General features: G+C 43.5%; 1 protein-coding gene across 1 annotated transcript in view; it reads left to right on the top strand.

The window, feature by feature from the left end:
• Positions 1-11,152: 11,152 nt before the first annotated feature.
• Positions 11,153-26,216, top strand: part of LOC119657150 (tubby-related protein 4) — a 146,623-nt gene continuing 131,559 nt past the window's right edge. The window contains exon 1 of the mRNA XM_038063927.1: positions 11,153-11,519. The gene's annotated coding sequence lies outside the window, so the exon portion shown is untranslated. The remainder of the gene's footprint in view (positions 11,520-26,216) is intronic.

Raw genomic sequence — 26,216 nt, 5'->3', positions numbered from 1 at the left:
AGGTGACAGCGGCATCATATGGAAAATGTAAATACACATGAAGATGGCCGCAGCTACGACTAATATATTTACAGCGGCGCAACCATCATACAAAATTAAAGCAGATATTACCAATTTTGTTATCTTCGTCCGTTTATCTATCATTAAGATAATTTCGCAAGTAATTGCAAAGTATCAGAAATAGATAACTACAAACGTGTACTAGGCATGTAAGAAAGGTTCTCTGTTTTGAGATTTCTTCAATTTAAACCGCTAGTAATTTGTACCAACCTTATGACTATAATTTGTTTGTCTAAGAATATTAACTCTATATTTTTAACAACTTTCACCTGAACGTTTTCTAGTATATGATCAGGGGATTCACAGAATACTTGAAATTATTCGTACAGGTAAGAAACAAGCGACCGTCGAAATCGATGAAGAACATGTGAAGCGAAGATCTAAACTCCGCTCACTGTGCCAAAATGATCCGTAGAGTACTGATGTGATCAATCCAGGAGGACCCGGAGCGAAAACCAGCTTGCTCTCTGTCGATCAAGTTTTCGAGATGTTCTTCAATGCGTTCCAGGATTGTTTTAGCTATTTTCTTTACGACGGCAGGGAGTACGCAGATACCCCTCCAATTGTCACCCTCAAAACGGGCCTTAACGTACATCAGCTTTTTCGATTATCTGGGAAAGTCTCGCCTTCCCAAGATTCCTGTATGAATGGAAGTATCGAATCTAACTGCAGGTTCAGCGATAAATAACTGTGTGGGGCGACGGTCAAGCTCAATAGCTTGACTCCGTTTGAGTTGATTGCTGGCCGAAATAATTGTTCTTCTTCTTGGAGGAGCAGTCTGTATCCTCATGTTACGGTGGGTAGCCGTTTCATCCACAAGAGGAGGAACTCCATTGGATGTACTGTGCCCTTTTCACATCTTCAGTTGCTCGTCATTGTGGATGAGAAGTCGACCGTTATCGTTCTTCACGGGACCATCGAACGATTTGTGACCACATATAAGCTCTTTTGTAATGCGGTATGCACTTCTGAAATTATTGCATTTTGCGGAATCTTCGCTATTTGATGGCAGCTCAATGCTCATCTATATTCTCAGGCAGGTTACTCAGAATATCTGCCGTCTGAACTGTGGGGGTCATAGCTCTCCACCCCTGCGAGAAGTGACAGACACAACACGCAAGCAAACATAAGCGACTGTCAGATTATTAGGGGGCACAATAATTCTTCAAAGACGTGGTGCGACTTTCCTTTAACAGAATAATAATCAGATTATGATCCCTTTTGAGGCCAATGTCAACGCCTTTTTTTGTTACGCACTTCCTAAATCAATTGCTAATCACGAACTAGTCAACTTAATTGCTTATATGGTGTCGGTCAGTTGAAATTCCGCTGACCTTATGGTAGGCCTTATGCTTAAACAATGCGCCACCAATGACGAGGCGGTGAAAGTTGAAGTAATCCATAAACCTCCCACCATTATCGTTACAGTCGCCAAAAACCGTGTTTCCCCATGTCCGAGTGAGAAGCTGTCAGAGCCCACCTTGGCATTCAGATCACCCAATCATGATAATAATTTCACTTTTAAAAAGTCTTCCCTGAATTGCGTGTAATTGCCTGTAGAAAGCATTTTTTCCTCTCCCGTTAACTTGGATCGGAATTTTGCAGTCAGAAGTTGGTCAGAAACCGATTACCAGGTCAAGGGAGCGCGTCTTGCGGTAGCCTTCAGAAACAGCCTAACACCGGATTTGCATCTGCTACCACTTGGCTTTCCAGAGTACAAAAGCACATTGTCATAAATGTAGGAAGAGGGAGAGGAGTACTCTCCAGAGTCCCACCATCTTAATGTGCTTACGAGCAGAATGTCCACCTTATGTTGTTTTTATTCCTACTTGAGTTAGAGAAATTGAGCATTCGAGGACCCTCACTGCCGTTGCCGAGGAGCGTGCGTATATTCCAACAACTAATCATAGTCCATTTTCAATAGCCAATGGTCCTCGACGTGAAGCCAATGCCTGTCCGAGGCGTCGTAGAAAATTCGCTGGCAGTAGAGTTTCAAAATTTGCAAGCTGCCCACAATTTTTTTCTCTTTTGAATCGCCTGCTACGACAAGCAGGGAAAACTTTGAGCATATTCTTAAACCCCAACCCAATAACAACCATATATATGAATGGCCTACTTTTTGGTAAAAAATTAATATGGCCTTCACACCAAAGGAAAAGAAACTATTCAAACCTGACCAACTTCAAATAAATTAGCGAAGCATCATTTTCGCTGAAATTTCTGAAGAGAATGATTGGATGTCGGATTCGCGAGGGTGTATTAAAGCCATACCCACAAAGTGAAAACCAACATACTTATCAGCGAGTCAATTTCAGTGAGTGTGCTCTTCATTTCTTGGGTTCTATGATTGAAGAAAGAAGCTTGAAAGACATGTACACGGTGAGAGTGTTCGTGGACAGTCACGAGATTTCTGACTGAGTGCCTTCCAAAAAGTTTGTGCTTCTGCCAGAAACCTTGGAGTTGATGATGTGCTTCTTTGGAGCACACATATAGAAACAAAGATGAAACGATTCCTCACAGTTTATGGAGTGTGCTGATGAGTTTAAAGTAGAGCAAAAAGGTAGGCCACAAAAGAGGCCGCGGCCCGATGCGCTGAAAGTGAAAACAAACAGTTCCTTCTTGGATCTTGGTGAACACGGGAACCGTATAAGACACACGCAGAAGGGCGATTTGCTCCTTGAGTTTAGGCCAGGGGAGAGTAAGTCCCACGATCTACATAAGAATATCGAGTCGTCACTGGACAAAGTGGCGGAGGTGAGCCAAGATTTAATGCTGATCGAATGCAAGGACCTAGATGAGATCATCACAAAAGCAGAGATCTGCGAGGCCTTACAGACTCAATTTGGGCTAGATTCGATCCTTGAGTCCAATGTAATAAGACTCCGTAATACATATGGTGATACTCAGACGGCCACAATAGCCTTATCATTCGAACCAGCAAAAAAGGCTATTACTGTTGGCAAAATACGCATCGGCTGTGTCAGCTGTCGACAGCGAGAACAGATATCGCCAAAGAGATGTTTCAAATGCCTGGAATTTGGACACATTTCGAGAAACTGTTCAAGCAAGTACGATAGATCTAAGTTGTGCCGAAGATGCGGAGAAAAAGGGCATATTGCCAGAGAATGCAATGGGAATCCCAAATTTCTGCTAAGCAGAGAAACACAGGAGAGTAACATCGACCATATCACAGGTAGTTACAGATGTCCGGCGTTTAAGAAAGCGATTTCAGCTTTTCGTAAATGAAGTTCCTACAGCTGAATTTAAACCATTGCCAGGAGCTCGGAAACTGCTCTCTCAAAGCGTGCTGGAAAAAGAAATTGACGCTGCCATTATCTGCGAATATTACAAAGGCTTTCACAGTGGTATCTTTGTATCAGACAGAAGCGGAAAAGCGGCAATCTGGACTTACGGAAACCGAGCGATCGAAAATACGAACAATAGGCCAGAGACGGATTCACTCGAGCTAAGGTAGGCGGCATTCACATATTCAGCTGCTACGCTGCGCCGAGCCTCACGCTAGATGAATTCGTACTGATGGTGGAAAAATTAGTTTCCGAAGCAAACCGCCACAACCCAATATTAATAGCTGGCGATTTTAACGCTTGTGCCGAAGATTGGGATAATCGCAAAATAAATGCTAGAGGCCGCATATTGCTCGAAGTATTTTCACGTCTGAATGTCGTTCTGGCAAATATTGGCGGCGCCAATACTTTTCGGAGACGAAATATGGGATCGGTGATAGACCTTACGTTTGTAAGCGATACATTATCTAAGGATCTCCAATGGCAATTGAGCGAGAAATATATGCACAGTGACTATCAGGCTATCATCTTCCAGATGGAGCGTACGACAGGAGCAAAGCGAATCAAGAAAACTGCAGTATCGAGTTGGACATTCAAAAAACATGATAAAGAAATGTTCGAGGAAACACCTCTGCAGGAAGCGATGCCGGTAGGAAATGCACGAGAAAAGGTGGTGCAGGTTCTTGAAAAGATACAAAAAGCGGATGGGGAGGTGCATGCAAGGCAGTTATGGCATCAATAAAAAGTGAACGCTCACCGCCAATCACCAACCCTGATTTGTTGCGGGATATCATTACCACTCTCTTCCCGCAAGTTTCAAGTGAGCAGGGTCTGCCTCGTCTTCTTTTTCTACCATAGATATTACCTTATATACTATTCGGGCTGGATCAACCTCATCCATTCGGATTAGGTGACCCGCCCACCGCAACCTGTTGAGCCGGATTTTATCCACAACCAAACGATCGTTGTATGGCCCATAGATTTCGTCGTTATGTAGGCTACGGAATCGCCCATCCTCATGTAGGGGGCCAACAATTCAGAGGATTCCTCTCGAATGCGACCAGGAGTTCGCAATTTTTCTTGCTAAGAACCCAGGTTTCCGAGGAATACATGAGGACCAACAAGATCATTGCCTTGTACAATAAGTGCTTTGACCCTATGGTGACATGTTTCAAGCGAAACAGTTTTTGTAAGCTGAAATCGGCTCCGTTGGCAGCCAACAACCGTGCGTCGATTTCATCGTGATAGCTGTTATTGGTTGTGATTTTCGACCCTAGATAGGAGAAATTTTCAACCATCTTAAAGTTGTAGTCTCTTAACTTTATTGTTTTCGTTTGACCAGTGCGATGAAGAACGCGACCGGTAACAAAAAGAAATAATACCGTTGATAAGACGCAAACTCCCCTTTGGACCTTAAAACCCTTCGAGATTTTACCACAGTGCAGCACGTGAGATCTTTCACCCTTATATGTGGCTTTAATAATGGTTATTAGTTTCTCCGGCATACCCCTCCTGCATAGAGCACTTCAACTTCAGATTTCTCGAAATCGATGAAGAGCAGCAGGGGAGGTCTAAACACCGGGCACTGTTCTAAAATGATCCGTAGGGTGTTGGTGTGGTGAATGCACGAGGAACCGAAGCGGAAATCAGCCTGCTCTCTGTCGATCAAGCTTTCTATCCATATCCAGGATTATTTTCGTTATTATTTTTGCGGCGGCAGAGTGTGTGTGTGTGTGTATGGTGGGGGAGAAGCTACAGCTTCTGAGCACTCAGGCCGTGTTGGCCCATTGTACTCGCCTCCCCCGTCTAACGGAATATTCCGGATTCGTTAACGTATCGCAGGATTTCCGTTAGTGGATGTGATGCTACCTGTCGCAATTGGAGGACATCGGCACCAAAGATCTGATGCCTGATGCGTCCATAGGCGGGGCATTCACATAGGAAATGCTCCGTGGATTCCGCTTCCTCATCAGCGGCAGAGAGTACGTAGATACCCCTCCAATTCTCACACTCAAAACGGATGCCCTTCTTTGGAATTTTAACGATCATCGTCTTCTTTCACGCGTTTACTCCGTTTCAGTGTATTGATGTTCGAAATGATTTCCCTTCTTTTTGGAAGAACAGCCCGTACCCGCATGTTAGGGTGGCCAGCCATCTCATCCACAAGAGGAAGAACTTCGCCGGATGTAATACGATTAAGAACCATGGTGAAGTGTTTTTCCACTTCTTGAGCTGCTCGTTATCGTGGATGAGAAGTCGACTGTTAACATTCTTCACGGCACCATTGAAAGATTTGCGACTACATGCAAGCTCTTCCATGATGCGGTATACGCTTTTGAAATCATTGCGGCATCTAACGGTCCTCTGACCAGCGCAACTGTAAATTGTATTTTGCTATGGGGTGCACTATGCTGAACTCGTTGGCAGCCGAATCATCATCATCATCATCAACGGCGCAACAACCGGTATCCGGTCTAGGCCTGCCTTAATAAGGAACTCCAGACATCCCGGTTTTTCGCCGAGGTCTACCAGTTCGATATCCCTAAAAGCTGTCCGGCGTCCTGACCTACGCCATCGCTCCATCTTAGGCAGGGTCTGCTCGTCTTCTTTTTCTACCATAGATATTGCCCTTATAGACTTTCCGGGTGGGATCATCCTCATCCATACAGATTGAGTGACCCGCCCACCGCGTAACCTATTGAGCCGGATTTTATCCACCGGACGGTCATGGTATCGCTCATAGATTTCGTCATTGTATAGGCTACGGAATCGTCCATCCTCATGTAGAGGACCAAAAATTCTTCGGAGGATTCTTCTCTCGAACGCGGCCAAGAGTTCGCAATTTTTCTTGCTAAGAATCCAAGTTTCCGAGGAATACATGAGGACTGGCAAGATCATAGTCTTGTACAGTAAGAGCTTTGACCCTATGGTGAGACGTTTCGAGCGGAACAGTCTTTGTAAGCTGAAATAGGCTCTGTTGGCTGACAACAACCGTGCGCGGATTTCATCATCGTAGTTGTTATCGGTTGTGATTTTCAACCTTAGATAGGAGAAATTGTCAACGGTCTCAAAGTTGTATTCTCCTATCCTTATTCTTCTTCGTGTTTGTGTTTGACCAGTGCGGTTTGATGTTGTTGGTTGATTCGTCTTTGATGCTGACGTTGCCACCATATATTTTGTCTTGTCTTCATTGATGTGCAGCCCAAGATCTCGCGCCGCCTGCTCGATCTGGATGAAGGCAGTTTGTACGTCTCGGGTCGTTTTTCCCATGATGTCGATATCGTCAGCATCGGCCAGTAGTTGGGTGGACTTGAAGAGGATCGATCCTGTTGCATTTACCTCAGCATCACGGATCACTTTCTCGAGGGCCAGGTTAAAGAGGACGCATGATAGCGCATCCCTTTGTCGTAGACCGTTGTTGATGTCGAATGGTCTTGAGAGTGATCCTGCTGCTTTTATCTGGCCCCGCACATTGGTCAGGGTCAGCCTAGTCAGTCTTATTAATTTCGTCGGGATACCGAATTCTCTCATCGCCGTGTACAGTTTTACCCTGGCTATGCTATCATAGGCGGCTTTAAAGTCGATGAACAGATGGTGCAACTGTTGTCCATATTCCAACAGTTTTTCCATCGCTTGCCGCACAGAGAAAATCTGATCTGTTGCTGATTTGCCTGGAGTGAAGCCTCTTTGGTATGGGCCAATGATGTTCTGGGCGTATGGAGCTATCCGGCCTAGTAAGATAGTGGAAAATATCTTATAGATGGTACTCAGCAACGTGATACCTCTATAATTGCTGCACTGTGTGATATCTCCCTTTTTATGTATGAGACAGATAATGCCTCGTTGCCAATCGTCAGGCATTGATTCGCTGTCCCATACCTTGAGCGCAAGTTGATGAACCACTTGGTGTAACTGGTCGCCTCCATATTTAACCAATTCGGCTGTAATTCCATCGGCTCCTGGCGACTTCTGATTTTTTAGCCGATGAATTGCATGGACTGTTTCTCCTAAACTTGGTGGTGGCAGTATTTGTCCGTCGTCTTCAGTTGGCTGGACCTCCAACTCGCCGATATTCTGGTTGTTCAGTAGCTCATCAAAGTACTCAGCCCATCGCTCTAATATGCCCATTCTGTCGGAAATCAGATTTCCCTCTTTGTCTCGGCAGGATGAGCATCGAGGTGTATAAGGTTTCATCCTGCTGATTTGTTGGTAAAACTTCCGCGCCTGGTGCGGTTGCTCCCTGTACTTTTCTAGCTCACAGACTTGTTGGTTCTCCCAGGCTTCCTTTTTCCGTCTGTGAAGTCGCTTCTCCGCTCGACGGAATTCTTGATAAGTCTCTGCGCGTCCCCGCGTTCTTTGAGAATGCAACATTACTCGGTATGCGGCATTCTTCCGTTCCGTTGCTAGCTTACATTCATCGTCAAACCAGCCGTTCCGACTCCTTTTGCGGCTGGGGCCAAGTATGTTTCTGGCCGTATCCATGATAACGTTCTTCAGGTGAGTGTGAAGATCATTTGTTGATGCTTCATCTCTAGGTCCTCTGTTGACTGCGGTTATTGCGGCATCCATTTCCCTCTTATAGGTGTCGCGGAGGGTTGTGTTGTGGATGGCTTCAGTATTCACTCTCACCTGATTGTCAGAGGGGATTCTAGGTGGTATTGTTATTCGGGCTCGGAGCACCATGCCAACGAGATAGTGATCCGAGTCTATATTGGCCCCCCTATATGTTCTGACATTCATCAAGGCTGAGAGGTGGCTGCGTTCGATCAATACGTGGTCAGTTTGGTTGAAAGTGGTCCCGTCTGGAGAGGCCCACATATGTTTGGGGACCGCTTTCCGCGCAAACCAGGTACTTCCAACAACCATTTCGTGTGACCCTGCTAATTGAATAGTCCGCAATCCGTTATCATTAGTTTTTTCGTGTAAGCTATGGGAGCCAACGTATCGCCTGAATACTGGCTCCTTCCCTACTTGGCTGTTAAAATCCCCAAGTATGATTTTGATATCATATCTGGGACAGGCTTCGAGGGTTCGTTCTACTGCCTCGTAGAAGGTATCCTTCTCCGACTCTGCAGTCTCCTCTGTAGGGGCGTGAATGTTTATGAGGCTTATATTTCTAAACTTGCCTCGCAAGCGCAGAGTGCATAGCCGTTCGCTTATGTTTTCAAAGCCGATAACAGCAGGTTTCATTTTTTGGCTGACTAAGAAACCTACTCCGAGCACATGGTTTACCGGATGACCGCTATAATATATGATGTAGTGGCTCTTCTCCAGGAAACCGATCCCTGTCCATCGCATCTCTTGCAACGCTGTTATATATTGGGACATCAGCTTCATCTCTGTACAGGGAGCGCACGTTCCATGAGAAAATGCGCAAATCGTTATTCCCTTGTCGTTGCCGGGTCCGTCGTTTTAAAATCCGTCCTGTCCGAGGCTCCTGTTGTGGCTTCGTAACAAGTTGTTTTCCGTGCAGGGTTGTCAGCCCTACCCAACCCCCAACCTGGAGGACCAGTTGGTACAATTTGTCCCGTTTTTAGGCGCGAAAGACTCGCCTTCATCCTTCTTCGTCTGCAGCTTTTCGTTAAGAAAGAGCTCCCAGCGGTCACCACGTGGAGGTGGAGATAGGGTTTGGTAGTAGAGCTGTTGGTGTTGGTTCAGCAGGCATTTCCCAGGTTTTATGCTCCATCGTGGGTACCAATCCACGTTTCGCCCCGGGACCTTTACTACCCTTTGACCACCCTTTGGCAGCCGAATGCATATTGATATTCTCAGGCGTGTTACTTAGTATATCTGCCGTTCGATCAGCAAGACAGCTTTCCCACTGTCGGGTGTCACTTGGATCAACTCTGCGAGAAGTGGCGGACGTAACACACAAACGAATGGAAGCAACTATCAGATGATGATCCTTTTTGAGGCTAATATCAGCGCCTTCTTGTTATGCACATCAAGCTCGGGAGCTGAAACCCAACTAACCTTATTGCAGGCTCTGTACTCCAACAATGTGCCCCCAATGACGAGGCGGTGGAAGTTGTTAAATCCACAAACCTCCCACCATTATCTTTATGCTCGCTTTGACAATTCGAGCAATCCTTCTCCACTATATCGGAAGTGTGAAGGGCCTCAACCTGGACCGGAATCTGTTAGTTAGAAGTCTGTCGAAGACCAACCTCCAGATGAAGAGAGTCTTACAGTAGCCATCAGAAACAACCCGACATCGGATTCGCGTCTGCTACCACTTGGCTTTCCAGAATACCAGCACAAGCACATTGCCATCAGTGTGGCAAGAGAGAGAGGAGTACTTCCCAAAGTCCCACTATCTTACTTCGCTCGATTTCGATTTCGCGCAAAAGTTGTGGCCACAACGGAGCACTCTTCCCTGCTTTTCTATTTCACGTAGACAACAGATGCATCTTCTTCAATAAATTCACAAGACGGATAGCAACAGATCAATCGAGTTGAAAGTTGGTGTACAGCTTAGCCAGGGGCAGAGTTATCAGACCTCCTTGCGCAACCTCTTCCTTAAGCTAGAGATCTTTCACATCACCCTCGTAGAACTGCAACTATAGCTTAGCTAACGGAAGTAGAGTGCTCTATCACATTCTCAAAAAGCTTTGCAGTAACCGGAAACCATAATGTAAGAGGCTGTATGTGATCTCCTTAATCGTAGTAATTCGTTGTAAAGTTCATACGCTCGTAGTCCACAAATTCCTATTCCTTTTAGTCGACTTTTACAGCATAAAGGATTGAAAAACTGTAACTGGGTTCATAACTGCTAGCTCACAGCTGGAGCTGGAGTGCCTATATCAGTAAATAAACATGGTAGGTACGGCGCCAAGTTTTCATTTCATTTATTTCCTGTGCCTTCAGGTACTTCATGCCCATTAAGACTGTATTGATTATTTTTTTTGCAAACCTAGGCGGAGAGAGCGTTATCTAACCATCACCGAAAATTCCTCAATCAACCAAATGTAATAAAACAGAAGTGAAACCAAAGATATGAACTTTCAACCCTCAAGACCATTTGTTGCTATCCACTGGTTTCTAAAAAGTAAATGATTTGTGCATACCAATGAGGCTTCAGCGTAAATTAATAGTAATCTATTAACAAGGAGATTCAAATGAATACAAACCCATTTTCCGGCTTAGTCCAATTATAACTTGATTGTAATTACTCTCAACAAACCCGAAGTACTTGCATCCCTAAAATGAATAATCAAATCTCAAATGTTCCCGGTCATTTCAATCAACCGCCATTTTTTTCATTTTTCCAAAACGCAGGAGCAACACAGCGCAAAGGTCTCCAGATTGACGACAGAAAAACAGCTCTCATGAGCTAACATAAAAGAATGCCACCCTCAGCGGAGCAATCCGTTATCCTTCGAATCGGTTCCCTGTTCACCCCTGTTCAGGGCATCTTCCTAGGTTGGGGGAGCAACGTGCCGACATGTCAGTTACATTCCAAGCACATGCCAGCGAAACGGCTTGCGGCATCCAAAGCCACGTGAAAGTCCCCGGCGACTGCCAACGCTATAATGCAACCCCCATCGACCAAACCCTTATCACTTTTCCCTATTCGTTCGTATCCGTGCACAGTTTTCCCCACTTTGCTCGTGTTATTTTGACTGAAGAGAAATGTGTAAAGGGGAGTCTCTGGAATTTGGTTGAACGCAGGAAAATCGATAACTTAACGAACGTCCAATCTCTGCTGACTGGGGATACTTTCCTTACTGTATGGAGCCAGCTCCTGAAATGAATATTCAGTTTTAGATTTGACGTTTATCGTATTACATCCGCATCTAGAAGTGGGAAGGCTCCAAGTATAGCCTGAACCCTTTTGCGGATTTCTTTTGATAGTTTCCCTTGTTGAATTGTGGCAAATCAAGTTTAAGCTTCCTCGCGTTTTCCGCTCTAAGATACGAACTTGAAGTGGATATAATTCAGTGAAAATTTTCATTTCCGTTGACCATGAAAATCTGGTGAAAGTGGAATGTGGAGTGTTTTAGAAAGTTACTTGCGAGGGTGATATTCTATCAGGAAAAGTGGACGCGGAAGCAGAAGGTTGCAACGCCCCCTCGAATTTCCGTGCTCCTGTGAAAACGACATAAAAACTCCTGGGCGAAGGATCAATCATTCTCACATCCTAGATTCCTACCTGTAAGTAGTGATTTCCTCGTAATGATTTCCAGTTAGAGGAAATTGGAAAATCGATGTTTAAAATGATTTTGTTCGAGGGCTTCTCCCCTTAGCTTCTAAAAATAGTCGAATGCAAAACGCTTGACGCGAATGAAAACAACACGGACTGGAAGCAAGAACTTTTCAAGTTTATCTAATCAATGCCCTTCGGCCGGGTGCCGTGAAAATATGAAAATCTTTAGTTTTGTGTCGCCCCATGCTGTCAACCAAGTGTTGTGTGCTCGTTCGTGACTTTCACAAAAACAAAATGTTGGGCACAAGGTATGATACAAAAATAAACATTTTCGGAGCATTATCAGCGAGCGCACGAACAGTTTAGTTGTAGTACTGCGACTGGCTGCTAAGGCGCCTTTGATTTTCTAGCCTCACCCCAGGCGCTTTGAGTAATCTTCCAAGGCCCTTGAATCGCGGCAATTACAAAAGAAAATTACTAAGTTTTCATTCGGATTTAGGCGACCCCGGTGTGTTAAAACACGACTTAATGATTAATTGATCCGCTGCCGGGGCGCTTCTTTGGGGACCTGGAAACCACTTCATTTGGATCCGCTTGTAATTAGTGTTCGGTGAAAGTTTTTCGCATTTTCCCGAGAAATTAGCTTTTCCCGATAGCCCCGGGCGTTTGCGGCTTCACGTTTCCGGCCACGGTTTTTATTAATTGTTTATGAACTTTGGTTGAAGTGTTCCCTTACGAGAGCTTTCGGTGTTTTTTCCGTTCCCAGAGTCGAATTTTCAAAACATTATGGAAAACCTCAGTGGCTGCACAGAGCCCGCAGCCTCACAGTCATTGCAGTGAAAAGTGATTTATGTATGCGCTGGTCCCGACTTGGCATTGTTCTAGGACTCCCTAACTCTCCCCGTCCAGAAGGTAATGTATTCATGCCAGTCAGCAGAAAAATATGCCCTTGAGCTGACCAAAGCTCCTTCTAAGCGGATTATATACATTTGGAAGACACGGGGGATGTCGTTTAGAAATATTACTTTCTTTGAGCCAAATCACATCAAGTGGTTTGTTGTGTCAGCACTAATTAGAATAGATTAGGCGTGTAACTTGGGGATTAATTTAGCCACACTCGTGGGTACCCCACTTCTGCATATTTCTTGTGTTTCCTTTTTAATACAAATCGTTTGAGAAAATTTGTTTACTAGGGCTGTTTCTTGGATGTAAAGGACGTACTAGAATAGACACAGGATATTCAACTTTGGTCCACTCATCACATCTAAATTAAAACGCTAAGAAAAGATTGTTTTTCTGAATTGTGACGATGTGAAAAGTTTATATAAAACACATGATGTAGCCATATTTTAGAATAGTGCACCCAAAAGCAGCAATTGTTGCCAAAATCTTTTGTTTAGTAGAGACAATGAAACTTTGCGCATCAACACCAGGTTTTGTGTAAAACAAATTTATTATTCGCGAATTTTACAAACGTTCCATTGGAAAACTAAACTAAACTACATCCTATAGGTGCCTTCAAAGAGTCCCATCTCATGTTATTATCTGAGAAGGTAAATCTCGACAAGATAATTCGAATAACCAGAGATACTTAAATTGAAAAGGTGTTTGATACATACTCCCTTGGGATGACCGCCTCTCATCCTTTATCTATAATCATAACTTGGCGTTTAAAAACCATTGAAAGAGCTCTGGAAACCGTATTTCTCCGCTAAGTCGTTCCCTGACTTCGATAATAGTGAGAATCTAGGCCGTGTAATAGTCTTTAAAGTGGAGAAGGCCGTAAAGCGTGAATATCCAGAGGTAACTAATATGTATCACTTCTGTGAATGCTCCACACGATGAACTCGTTGTGGGGGGAAGTCACGGAACAATATGCGAAGAAACTCCTTAACAGCGGGAAAATCAAAATTGGATCGGTAGTATGCAGGGTACGAATGCGGATATCTCCCACCAAATTTTGCAGGTGTCTGGACTATGAGCACACGCCAGCAACTTGGAAGGGAACCAACAGAAGGACTATATGCCGTAGATGCGGTCAGGTAAGTCACCAAGCGAAGACCTGCGATGAAAATGAAAATTGTGTTCTCTGCAAGGATCGTGGCTAGCGCAGTTCCTTGTCGACGTAAAAGCTGATCTAGTGCTAATCAGCGAGCAATACCGGAAGAAGAAACCGGCTTCATGGTATCTCGACTTATCGGGTACCGCGCTGTCATCTAGGTTCGGGATGATATTTGACTTATTGTTCTTGCCCAACACTGGGAAATGGTTTCGGTGTTAGTTTTTTTGCATTTACCTAACGCCAATTGTGATCATGTCGGACTATCGACGCAAATTCGATGCTCTAGAGGGCGCCGTTCCGAGCACCGCTGCGAGGGAGGTATCCTTGATATAACTTTTGCGTCGCAATCTCTAGTACGGGCGACGAGTAGCGAGTTCTAGAAGCCTTCTCGACGAGTGATTATCAATGCTTCACGTTCGCAGAGGTTGACGCTTCTTGTTGGCGTGCACCAAGCCGGCATCCCTGCATGTGGGACCATATGCGAGGATGAAGATCGAGAGATTCGTCGAAGCTCTTGGAACAGGCAAAGTCAGGCTAGAGGCTACTTTGGGGAGTGGTAGCTTTGCAGTTGACACTGTCGTAAATTCAGTGATGAATATGATAACGGCAGACTGTGAGGCTTCCATGCACCGGAGGGGCCCCAGTCGTTCTATATACTGGTTGTCGGCAGAAATTGCTGACCTATGGAAGGAGTGTCATCATCAGCAAAAAAGAAACGCAGTGCGATAAATAAAAGCAAAACTCATTGCTGGTAGAACCTAGTCCACGAGGTAGATGAGGACCAGTGGGGACTTGGCTATAAACTTGTCACCCGGAAACTCGGGGTTACCTACCAGATGGACTGCATTCTTCACGCATTAGTCCCCACACGTACGATTTGATGTCAACAGCGCGGAAGGTGTCGAGGGCTGCCCGCTTTTCACTACGAAAAAAACTCGAAGAAGCCGTTTTCACCATGAAAAGTCAGAAGACGTCAGGTTTTGATGGTATTCCGGTGAAAGTTTATGAACGGATGTTCTGACAACGGTCAAACTTGCTACTCGGGGCATTCAACAAAGAGGACGTTTTTCCTTGTCATTGGAAGGTGGCGAGGCTTGTGCTAATCTGCAAAGGAGATCCGGAGCTACAGTTTGTATACCGACCGCTGCGTATGCTTGACACGGCTGGGAAAGGGCTTGAAAAGCTCATCAAGAGTAGACTAACTGAAGCGATTCGTGCTGCCGGGGAGTGAAGAGTGGGTGGGCTAGCTCGAAATAATATGTCAAACGGTTCCAGGCTGATTCTCTGATTACAGTAAAGTGTTTAGTTGGTAGTCCAACGGCGTACCATTACGGGGATCTGACACTCTGTGCGTAAACGTATTTGCCAACCATACTCCCCCTCAAAAATTGTAATAGCCTTTGGGGATAAGATGCTTAGAAATAATCCTAAAAGTTTAACACTGTAAATCACAAGATACTTTTGTGCAAACTCACCTCTATCAGCAGTTCCTAAATCACTTCTCACATCGCTTGATCTTCCAACCCATCCTGCCGTGTCTGTTTTGATGGCTGCGCAACCCATTACGCCAAGGCTGCGAGAGAAGTATCCTTGACATAACTTTTGAGTCGAAATCTCTGGCACAGCCGGTGGATTGGTGGCGAGTTCTAGAAGACTGCTCAGCAAATGACCATCAGTACATCGCTTTCGAGGTGGTTGATGCGTGCACCAACCCGACACCCCCTTGTGCGTGGTACGTCGGGAGGATGAAAATCGGGAGATTCATCGAAGCTCTTGGAACTGAAAGGCACTTCCTAGGGTGGTAGCGTTGCAACTAACACTGTCGTAAATTCAGTGATGAACCTGATAGCTTCCAAACCGTGGCAAGCCTTCTCTGCATTGGTGGATGGCAGGAATTGCCGGCCTACGGAATGAATACCATAAGTTCCGCCATTATATTTAAACGCCCGCCAGTAGGCATGCGCCATTAAGGCAGAGTATAGATCAACATGTCTGGATGGCTCAAATGGTTAGAGCGCTGGGCTGTCGTAACGAAAGGCCGTGGTTCAAATCTCAAATCTCGGCGGCAGAGGGATTTGTTATCATGACTGGATGTCGGATATCAATCGACTCAGTTGTGAATGAGTACCTAAATCAAATGAGGGTAATAATTTCAGGTGAGCGCAATGCTCACCACCTTTCCTCCTAAAGTGAACTGTAGTGTAAGGTTACGGTCTTGAAAGTAGTATTCTAACACACTTCAAGGCCCTGGATCCAATTGAATTTGCTGTGTAATTTTTTTTGATCAGCAAAAAGGAGATTTATTGATCAGCAAAAAGGAGATACACCGCGATAAATAAAAACAAAGCTTACAGCTGGCAGATTCTAGTCAACAAGCTAAATGAGAATCCGTGTCAACTTAGCTATAAACTTGTCACCCGGAAAATCGGGGCTCTTCGAAAACCCTGCATGTTAAGTGCCGACCTGATGGACCGCATTATACGGGCATTATTCCCGAGACATCCCGTAGGGGTTGGCCCTAACAGCGTGGAAGGCGTCAAGGACTACCCCCTTTTTACAATGAAAGAGCTCAAAGAAGTAGTTCTTACCATAAAAAATTATTATAGAAGGCGCCAGGAAAGTGCTCGAAAATCTCATCAGGAGTAGACTCGCTGAAGCGATCTATGCTGTTTGGGAGTTACTCAGGTTCAGAGCAGGCAGGTCCCCGGTGGATACTATTATGGAGGTCGTGGATGCGGTTCGTCCAATCGGGACACACAGCCGATCTCAATGGCCAGTGCTTCTCATAACGAGTGATGTCAGAAATGCTTTCAATTCCGTAAGATGGACAGATATACTAAGCACAGAAACCCGATTCCACGAGTCTATCTTTAACGGATATTTAAGGATTATCTTAGCGACCGCTCTATGCGACGCTAGAGGATCAGAGGAGGATGCAGATCACGTCGGGAGGGAGGCTGGACTTCTGGAACGCTTCCAATGGTAGTCTGGTAAGATTCGGTATGCCAGAAGGGTCGCGCCTGGTCGGTTATGCAGACGTTGCTCCCAGGCCTAACGAGAAAAGGGGAAAGAGAGTGATTGCTTCCGCACCTGAATTTTTTACTGAGGTTTGCAATAGAAAAAATAAATGAAATAAAGGGAGAACAAAGGGCCACATAGTTTCCACCCAGTCCATGGTTCTAAGCAACAAGTACGTGATCTATCGAAACCAATGTAACCTTTGTGTAACCTCCTAGAGTTTTACTTTGTTTTGTAGCAGTTCGTTGTCAAAATCTTCGCAGTGATAAAATGTGCACACTTTTTCCAGAATAATTTTTCTTGACGTCGTAAATTGTCAAAGCTGGTCACTTTTATAACTGGAAATATCTAGACGATCCTTCTTAGAAAAGATTCGATTACCTTTCCTCCGTTGATTTTTTTGAAATTCCACATAACCATCGTGACCCCCACCTTTCAATTTGTTGGGACTTTGCGTAACTTTTTAACTGGCTCGACGGTGCTGGCTTGAGGTTTTCTAATCAGAGAGGACGGTGCCTGTTGTATGCGTGTGTTTGTATGCTGGGCAAAAGATAGAATGGATTAAATCCAGCTTCAGTGCCAGGTTGGGGTATGGGGTCGTGATTTCTTGTCCTCCATGGATAAGTATTCTCCCCTCGGACGGCAAAGAGAGGACAGCTTTCCATTTGTATCTTTTTATTAGGATTTCATGTTCAACGAGATTTGCGAAATCCATGATAATTTTTACGAAAATTGTCAACCAGGGTCGTAATGAGGCAGCGCCCCAAGTTCGACTGGGTTAAGCGGGCTCCGGAACTTGGAAAATTAATCTAGCTTTGTTAAAACCCTTTTCCTGGGCTCTTGCTAAAACTTCGGACTCCGGCTAATCACCCCTCCTCCTTCCTCTTCGACGAGGCTGCCAGCAGTTTTAAGTACTGATTATTGAGTAGAACTGTGTGAAATCCTTGAACATTTAGCAGTCATGCTATTATCTGTCTCACAAAGAAAGCTTTTTAAAAATTGCATACGTTGACTTTTCCTTTTCAAGAAGGCTCAAAACATACCAGAGTGCTGATAGTTTTTAGTTGTCCCAAGAGGTACCGTAGAGTTTTCCCTACTATTTCATAACCATTAACGACCCAGATGCAAAGTTTCACCGGAATAAATCCGCGGCAATGGTTGACTTCCACGAAAAGCAGGCCGAGACATACCATACCACACACACTCACTTGTTGAAATACCCTCTAACAAGGACTCGGCCTTCTACATCCTAAAACTTCATCTTTCAGACCCCAAAGTCTATCTCACAAAGCAAGTGAAGCTATTTCGCTAAGCACTTGAATGCTATGGGTAAGGTGTTTCCCGGGAAATCTAGACTCGCTGTGAAAATTATACGGCCCTCGACCTTGTTTTATTGAATAAAAAGAGGTTTCCATTTCATTCCTTCTCCTCCGGGAAACTCCCCTGAAATGGGGATAATTACCTTCCCCCTTGATTAGCGTGTGTCTAAACAATCTATTTAACTTTTAATTACTGTTTTCGAGGAATTGCTCTACCTTCTTTCCCAAACGTATCACCTGTTGCAGATTTTTTAATTCAAACAAGAGGGAATACCGGAAGTTCGGCGGTTCAGATAAAAGGTTTTGTGTTCATCTTATGTGAACAACTCACTATGCACGTTTCCCATTCGTACATATGTAGCTAAGAATACAAAGCAAATTGACCTGAAATGCGAAACTTTGACTTTCTATAACTATGTTAATAATAGTTGGGTTGCCTTCAAACTTTTCAGAATTATGTCCTATATTATCGCCTATGCCGTTGCCAATTTCTTTATTTCTGGGGTGAATTTAAGGGGGTTTTCCGGTAAATTTCTAAAACATGGTAATATACTATTATTAATTTTAGTTGTGCAGATATCGGCTTGTGACATGCACTTAATTAATATGGTTTTGAAGAGAAAGATACTGATTGATGCCAGGTCCTTCTCTCTGTCTGTTATTCGCAGATCTATGGCGATCAAAATATACGTCAGCAAATATGGGAAAAAAAGAATGTGGTAAAGTCCATTTCAGGTTCGAGAGTTTCTTGTGATAAAGCTTGGCAATTTGAACAAGTAGAAAAGACATTTGTTTCCAATATGGTAAGGCGTGCATAATAAAGTTCAAACAGCAGCGGCAAGTTATTTATATTGCATTTTTTCTTAGCTGTTGCCTGTTCAACGTACATAGATACTGTTTGACATTACTTAACATTTTCTAAGGCACCAGTATCGTAAAAAAGTTCATAAGCCCCATCTGCCCAGAACCGTACCTTTTCTTCACGTACTTGGAAACGAATACGGGTTATCAGGATTCCTGCAAGGTAGAGAGGATTCCCATTGTTTAAACTGTAACTAGTGTACCTATGAGGGCAGCAATGAATACGGACCTAGACAAAGTTCCCATGAATGTTTTCTCAAGCAATTTTATGCGAAGTTCCAGGCAAGAAGCCACAAGTCGGAAAGCAAGGAACATAAAAGTTGGAAAAAGTAAACCACCCGAGTACACATAAATATCCATTTCAATGGCTTCAAGGAAATTATTTATTCTCATTTCTCTGTGACAAAAGAGAAGCGGAACTTTTTAATACATAGAACCATGAGTTTATTGTTACATAAATCCACTGCCATGTATCTCATAGATACAAGAAATGCACCAGGTAAGCATAGGATGTCTACCTAAGAAAAGTATTTTCCATCCTACAGAAAGTAGTTCGCATCCGCATCACAACGACCATAAATTTTCTCGAGAAGTCGTGCAAGCAAGAGTTTATCTAAAAAATTCATTTTATCTCAGAGGGAGGCTACAAAAGAGTTTTATAGCATAATTTAATTAATTATTTGAGATTTTACATAGACATGAAAAGGCTTTCTTGCATCGCTAATAGAAACATATTTTAAGCTAAAGTTTTCCCTGAAAGGACTAAATAGAGGAAGCCGGAAACAGCGGGGGTTAATATTGAAAAACTTATGCCAAGAATGAAGGTAGGAAAAACAAAATAAGGGCCTAATAAATAAAGAACCCAGTGGTTAATTACTACAGGACGTTTATAGAGAAAATAAGTCGCCATTGTTTTATTTACCTTTCTTACGAAGAATGATGACTACTGGGAAGATACTGCTCAAAGTCACGGAAAAATTATATTAGAGTAACGGGGGTTGGAAGAAACGCCTGCGGACAGATGTGTATCTACTTTATTAACTAGCCCATTGGCGAGTTTAAACAGATGTCCTACTATTTCAACTTATAGCAAAGTAAACTAATTGCTGACCCTACCCTTTCATAGACCTTTGACCTATATAAACAGATTTTGTAAAATCAGTTTCCCTTTTTCGTCAAATTGTACATAATATCTCCCTTTAATGAATTAAGGGAAGGAGGAAACATTTGTAGAAATTGAATGCGAGAAACAAAACTATTTTTGTATTAAGCTTTGCTGGGTGAAATTGAAATTAGATAGTTAGCGCTGTCTGGTTATAATAATAATAAAAAATAAAAATAAAAATTTCCTCTTTCTATAAAGTCAATGAATGTTTAGGTTTAGATGCCTGGTCCGCTCGCGCCAGCAGCGGTTCAAATCCGAAAGAAAGAAATTCGCGTACTAGTCGTGTCGGTGGCAGTACAGTGCGTCGACGGAGGCTAATTCACCACAGGCAATGCAGTCGTGGCTCATGCCTCTGATGAGCCGCCACAAATGTATATTTTATTTTTGATAATACGCTGCTGATTGCGGCGCCTGCCGGTGTGTGAGGCATCGACAAACACAGCTAGGGGTATATCTGGCCGAGAAAAAGACAGTAGTATAGTATCAACAAACTATTATTTGACCGTTTCAAACGCCTGGACGGCCTCAGTAGACCACGCAACCTCGCCGGAGTCTTTGGTTTTGAGCCCAGTCAAGTAAGCGTTGAGGATCGTTTGGTGATGAGCAACCTTGGGCAAGAAACGGCGATAGAAGTTTAACATGCCTAAGAACCTTCGCAGATCCTTCATTGTGGTTGGGAGGGGAAAGTTTCAGTCGCTTCAGCCTTATCTGGATCTGGTTGAATTCCGTCAGTAGCAATGATGTGGCCGAGAAATTTTACCTGCTTTTGAAGGATTTTTCATTTTTCAACGTTTAGAACAAGCCCGGCCTCAAGGAGACGTTGAAAAATGTACTCAAGATGGTCCAAATTTTCAGATTCGTACCATTCATGTAAACGAAACAGAAATTTAAGTTTCGTAGGACAGAGTGGATGAATCTCTGAAATGTGTGCCCAGCGTTGCGTAAGTCAAAAGTTGCAGATAGCCGTTTTCAGCATGGCTTCGGGAGCGACATTGATTTGGTGGTACGTCTTGATCAGATCCATAGTCGTGAAAATACGGTTGTTTATCAGTGAATGCGCCAAATCATGGATAAGTTGAATAGGGTACCGGTCGAAAATTGTCTGAGCATTCAGGCGCCTGTAATCTCTACAAGGGCTCTATTCGCCGTTTGGGTTAGGAACCAAATGGATTGGAGATGACCAACAGCTCTTTAAAGGTATGCAAATACCCTGCTTCATGAGACGTCGAACTCTTCCTTTGCAACAACTAGCTTCTGAGGTGATAGGGAAAGCACTTTTGGGATATTATGAGGGCTCACCTAGTTTTCAGCAACCTGGATTTCCTCTATGGTCCTAAAATGAAATGAAACTTTTTATTTGGATTGTGGTGGTTATATTTCACTATACACTCCGTTTCACAGGAATGCGCACAATATTTTTCTTTGAAACAGAACAACTATCCTCTTATTTTTTTTTTGAGGATTGAGGAAATCCTAATTCCAATTGGGAAAAAAATGTCTTCCACATTTGTAGCCAACGGACTCCTCTTTTTAAATTAACAACCAACATTTCAAAAAATGACGGACGGTTTGGGTCTTAATATATTATGCAGATTTCATTTAGATATAATTCGCACTCATGTCATAAACGAGCGACTACCACCTATAGCCACTGAGGTGAGGCAGCATCTGATAAGTTGCCTCTGCCCTTCACAAGACCTGGTTCACTCCGAAATGGTGAGACTGCTAGACCTCTGATGTCGTGAGAAAAGGAAACTTACCATTGCGCTGGTCAGGAAAGCTGCCACAAACAATAAAAATTTCGCTTCCTTCGATGGTTTGGTGGAGGAGCAGCTCAGGGGGTATAAAGGGTATTGCATCACAGTTTTCAACCGCCAAACATCTATTGAATTCTACACCGTAACATGAGAATAACGACTGTTCCTGCAAAGTGAAGTCATCTCTTTCATCATTGCGTTTAAGTATTTCCCCGGAAAATTGTTCATCACAAATTTCTGGAGAGCTGCTAGTTCCACTTTTAAGAAAATCCAGGGAATCCGAAACCTTTTCCAGAGATTGGAAGAAAGTGTGAAGTGCGACTTCGAACGGAATATTTGCTCGGTTCCGGCCTTTACAAAGATAGTAGCTAAAATAATCTGAAGGTATCTATGAATTTTCAAGAGTGACGATAAGAAAACCTAGGAAACCAAAGGCAGGCGCCACTTCTGAAAACAGCAAATGTGTAAATATTGAAACCGAAAGCAACCAGCATCGCTTAACTTACCGGTCAGGATGATACTTCACTTACATTGCATTCCTAATTTATAAAAGAATCAGAGCGCTTTTGTCCGACACTAGGAGTATACTCATTAGGTGCTACCTCCCCGTGGTGCTGCTCACCTCTACATGAATTATGTATATCGTATAAGTAATAAAACGTCTTCTTATCTATGAACGATTTCACAATCCAACGTGTTTGGATGCCACAATCCTAAAAGAAGACTTTAGGATCCTCCCAACAGTCTTCCTACATATATCAAATGTACCGACAATTCCAACAGACCAAATCTAAATCCCAATCCTGATTCTCAGCCTGAAGATTTCCTGAGAAGTTCTTCATATTCACCTTCTCTTCAGATTCAGCAGAATAGCTGAACACAGCGCCTACTTAACCTCTTCTCTAAATCTTCGCTCTGCTGCACTAACCTACGCAACTCGTGAATCGTATTAGCCGGAAAGTAGAGAAGTTGCTACTCAATGTCGGGTCTTAGTCCACCATATAGTTTCAGGAGCATTCCTGTTTCATGTGCGTTCAGCTCGGTTGTTGCGGTTGGTCCTCTAGTGGGATCTTCATGGGGGTTGTGATTTCGTCGAAACGAAGACCTTTGGGTCTCAACCGTGGTGTTGCGTTTAAACACGGTTGCCGTACTCCAGAGTTCAGTAGAGATTTAGGTAGGTTTTGCATCCACCAGTATAGATTGGCGCCGTTGTGCTTGTCTCAGTGGGCCTCCGATTGTGGCCATAAAATCAATTCGTGTCTTAAGAAGACTGTGGGATTAAGTCCATGAGACAGGTACTCACGTTAAACCACACACAGAGACGTAACTGTCCTTTAATGGGGTGCTCTTAGGTGGTGGCAAGGAAGACAGGGCAGCAATCCTGTCGGCCAAAGCAAAACCAATTGTCCGAAGAGAACCTGTACGCTGAGGTCACTTTGCCTTCCTGGCCAAGGCTTAATCAGGGCTGCAGGAATGCTCCCGGGCTTAATCAGGGCGATCAGAACCGAGTCTGCACTAGGACTCATTCAAAGTGACTTCGGTGACGAAACCTTATGTCTGAGAAGAATTCTTGGTTCATGTAATTTTAGTCCGGTTATTAGTGGCTGGCCCTCTAGGGGTTGCGTCCAAACAGACAAAAAAACTTCGGGCCTCAAACTTGGAGTTGTCTTTCAACTCTGGTGCTGTATTTCTTAAGTATATGCTAGTACCGTTGTACTTGTCACGGCGTCCTTTAGTGGTATGTATCCGAGGTAAGCTCCATCTTGAAAATTTCAGACGCGACAAAGTCTACATTCGAGGGCACGGCGTTTCCAATTTTCTACCTACTGATAGCCCTTGTCTTCGACTGAAACGACTGCGAATTCTAATCTGACCAATTCACTTTCGGAATCGGGGCGCATTTAATAAAAGGGGAAGCGGTTAGCCAAGCCAAAGATATGAATTTTCTGCCGTAGTAGATATTCGAATGGTATGGATTCTGTCGCAGTGATGCTAAAATTTCTCAAACAAACAAGTTGGGTGTGACCAGCACATCCTACGATTACCAGATTGGTTACCTCTTATGAATGTTCCACGGTGAAATTCATCCTCTTTATCTTCCTGTTGACTTTTATGATGAGTTTGACAGTTGTAGTATCAACATTAGATGGGTCATTATGGAGGTAGCCTTAAAGTCTTTTCAGACTTGGCATTAGTTGATTTATGCCTATAATTTGCACATCGAAAACCTATGGTTCTTGTATTATAAATGTGGCATTAATAAATTCGACAACTAATTAACGCGGTGGCCTCATTACAATATTGTAAATATAATTGGGCTCCGATACTTTTAGGATAATAGACCCAGGCTAGTAGAAGAACCGACAGCCCGTTTGTTTCCAAATTATCTTAACATTGGATTCCTGAACTCATAAAGTCAGTTAAATTCCGGTCCCGGCCTATCGGCTTTTTTTCCTGCTAAGTTGGTTAGCAGCATATAGGTGTATTCCAGAGTCTCAAGCCTCAGAGTCCACATCTGAAAGCCACTAAAAACACCAACACGAGGATGACACACTCTTCAAAGTTAGTAGTACCCCCTTCCGCACTTCGTCGAGGGAGAAGCAGGGCTGCCTGGGCCTAGATCGGTTGACACGTGAAGTTTTGTACAATGACACACAAGGAGGTGAACATTTCAATACTTCGGTGGAGCTTCAGTATTTGCAGGCGAGCCTTCACGGTCAATTTGGTTAACTTTTTTGGTTTTTAGTAAAGCTCTCCAATCTTGGTATATATAATAAAAACTTGTTTTTTCTATTCGCTAGTGTTGATTTATATTTTACAAATACCGGTATTTCGGGAACCACTTGTTCCCTTCAGCAGTGCTAACAAGTCTTGTAGTGTCCATAATGTAGTGTTTTTCGCTCTCGTAGTCTTCCTGTGTGAGTGGGATTGTTAGAAGACGATGGATCATCGTGCCATAAGCTGCCATTTTATGCTGGTAACTATGGAACGAAGGGACCGGGATTGTCCGCTGGGCGCTGGTGGGTTTCCTGTAAATAGAAAAAGAAAATTCTCCGTTTTGACGTTTGATTAATATATCTAAGAAAGGTAATTGGTTATTAACTTCAATCTCATGGGTGAAGGTTATTTTAGGGTGTAGCGTGTTAATGTTATCAAACATATGGTAGATACTGATCCCGGAAAGGATCACTGTCAAAACGTCATCTAGGTACCTCAAACATATATTTGGCGATAATTCATTCTGCTCCATTTTCTCCTCCAGTGATGCCATAAAGACTTCACTTAGGAGTAAGGAGAGAGGACATCGCTACATCTGAGGTTGTCTTGGAGTATTTTCCCCTGAATATGAAATAATTTTCATGTATGCAGAGGGAAGCCAACTTCGCATATTGTTTTGCCTTTCTCCTCCATTCTGGTGTCGAACCAAACCGTAGTAACCACTCTTCAAATTTTATTATTGTCTCTTTTACAAGCGTGCTGGGAAATAAGGCTTTGACATTATCCGCCAAAGCCTCCACTACACTCAATCTTTCTAGCAATTCTTTTGAATTTTTGACAGATTGTTTCCCGTTGGTAGACCCCATTTTTTGGCATTCCTTAACCAACCATTTCACAATGTTGTAAGTAGGGGATTTGTGTATTTTTGGTTGGCATCGGATTCTGGGTAAAGAGAGAGAGAGAGAGCATTCTTTTAAGGCCTTTTCTACTCGTTTTATGGATCCTGGTAGCGGGTCCCTCCTTAATTCAAAGTAGTTTCCTCCAGTCAACTTTTCCATTACTAGGTTGTCGTAGTATTGTTTATCCGTAATTATAATCGCATAACCTTTGTCTGCTATTAAGTAGTACACCGGTTTCTTCTGCAGCTCTCGCATGATATTGGTTTCCCACCGGTTTGACTTTGACGTTGGAATCTTAGTTTGATAAGAAATGGCTTGGATAGTTCATGCCGGATTTCCTCTTTCGCTTCGTTTCCCATTAATTTTATAGCTCCTTCGACATCCACAACAATGTGTTCAACTGGCAGGTCTGTCTTTTCGGCGTAGTTCCAGCCCCTGTTTAGTAGATCCAGTTCCTTATTGCTGAAACTAATAGATGATTTATTATTGCAAGACCAATAAATTAACACTAGCAAATAGGAAAACCAAGTTTTTATTATTTCAAATAAGTTAATCGTTAGAAATACCGCGTAATTACACTCAGGCTACTGTGCCACTATGGTGGTTTCATCCAGTGCCTCATTGGTTGCTGGGCCAATATGGATTTCCAGACCTTATTGTGTACGTCGAGCTTGTTAACTTTTTCAAAGGAGGAGCCCCTGGTCGGATTTGAGAATTTTGTTGGTCGTCTATCTGTCAGTTAAAATTGCAGTGTTCTGCTTCCTCTAGTCCCTTTGGAAGTTAAAATAAGCAGACCCGTCTGTGACATTTGAATCTCATGGATTTTGTGCTATCCTATTTCGAGACCCCCGAAAATCATGCTGCATTGATTGAGTGCTCAGTAATGTATATTGAAATGCATTTTTG

The sequence above is a fragment of the Hermetia illucens genome, chromosome 5, assembly GCF_905115235.1.
Source record: "Hermetia illucens chromosome 5, iHerIll2.2.curated.20191125, whole genome shotgun sequence".
Classification (NCBI taxonomy): Eukaryota; Metazoa; Arthropoda; class Insecta; order Diptera; family Stratiomyidae; genus Hermetia; species Hermetia illucens.
This window is presented reverse-complemented; position numbering and strand designations above follow the sequence as displayed.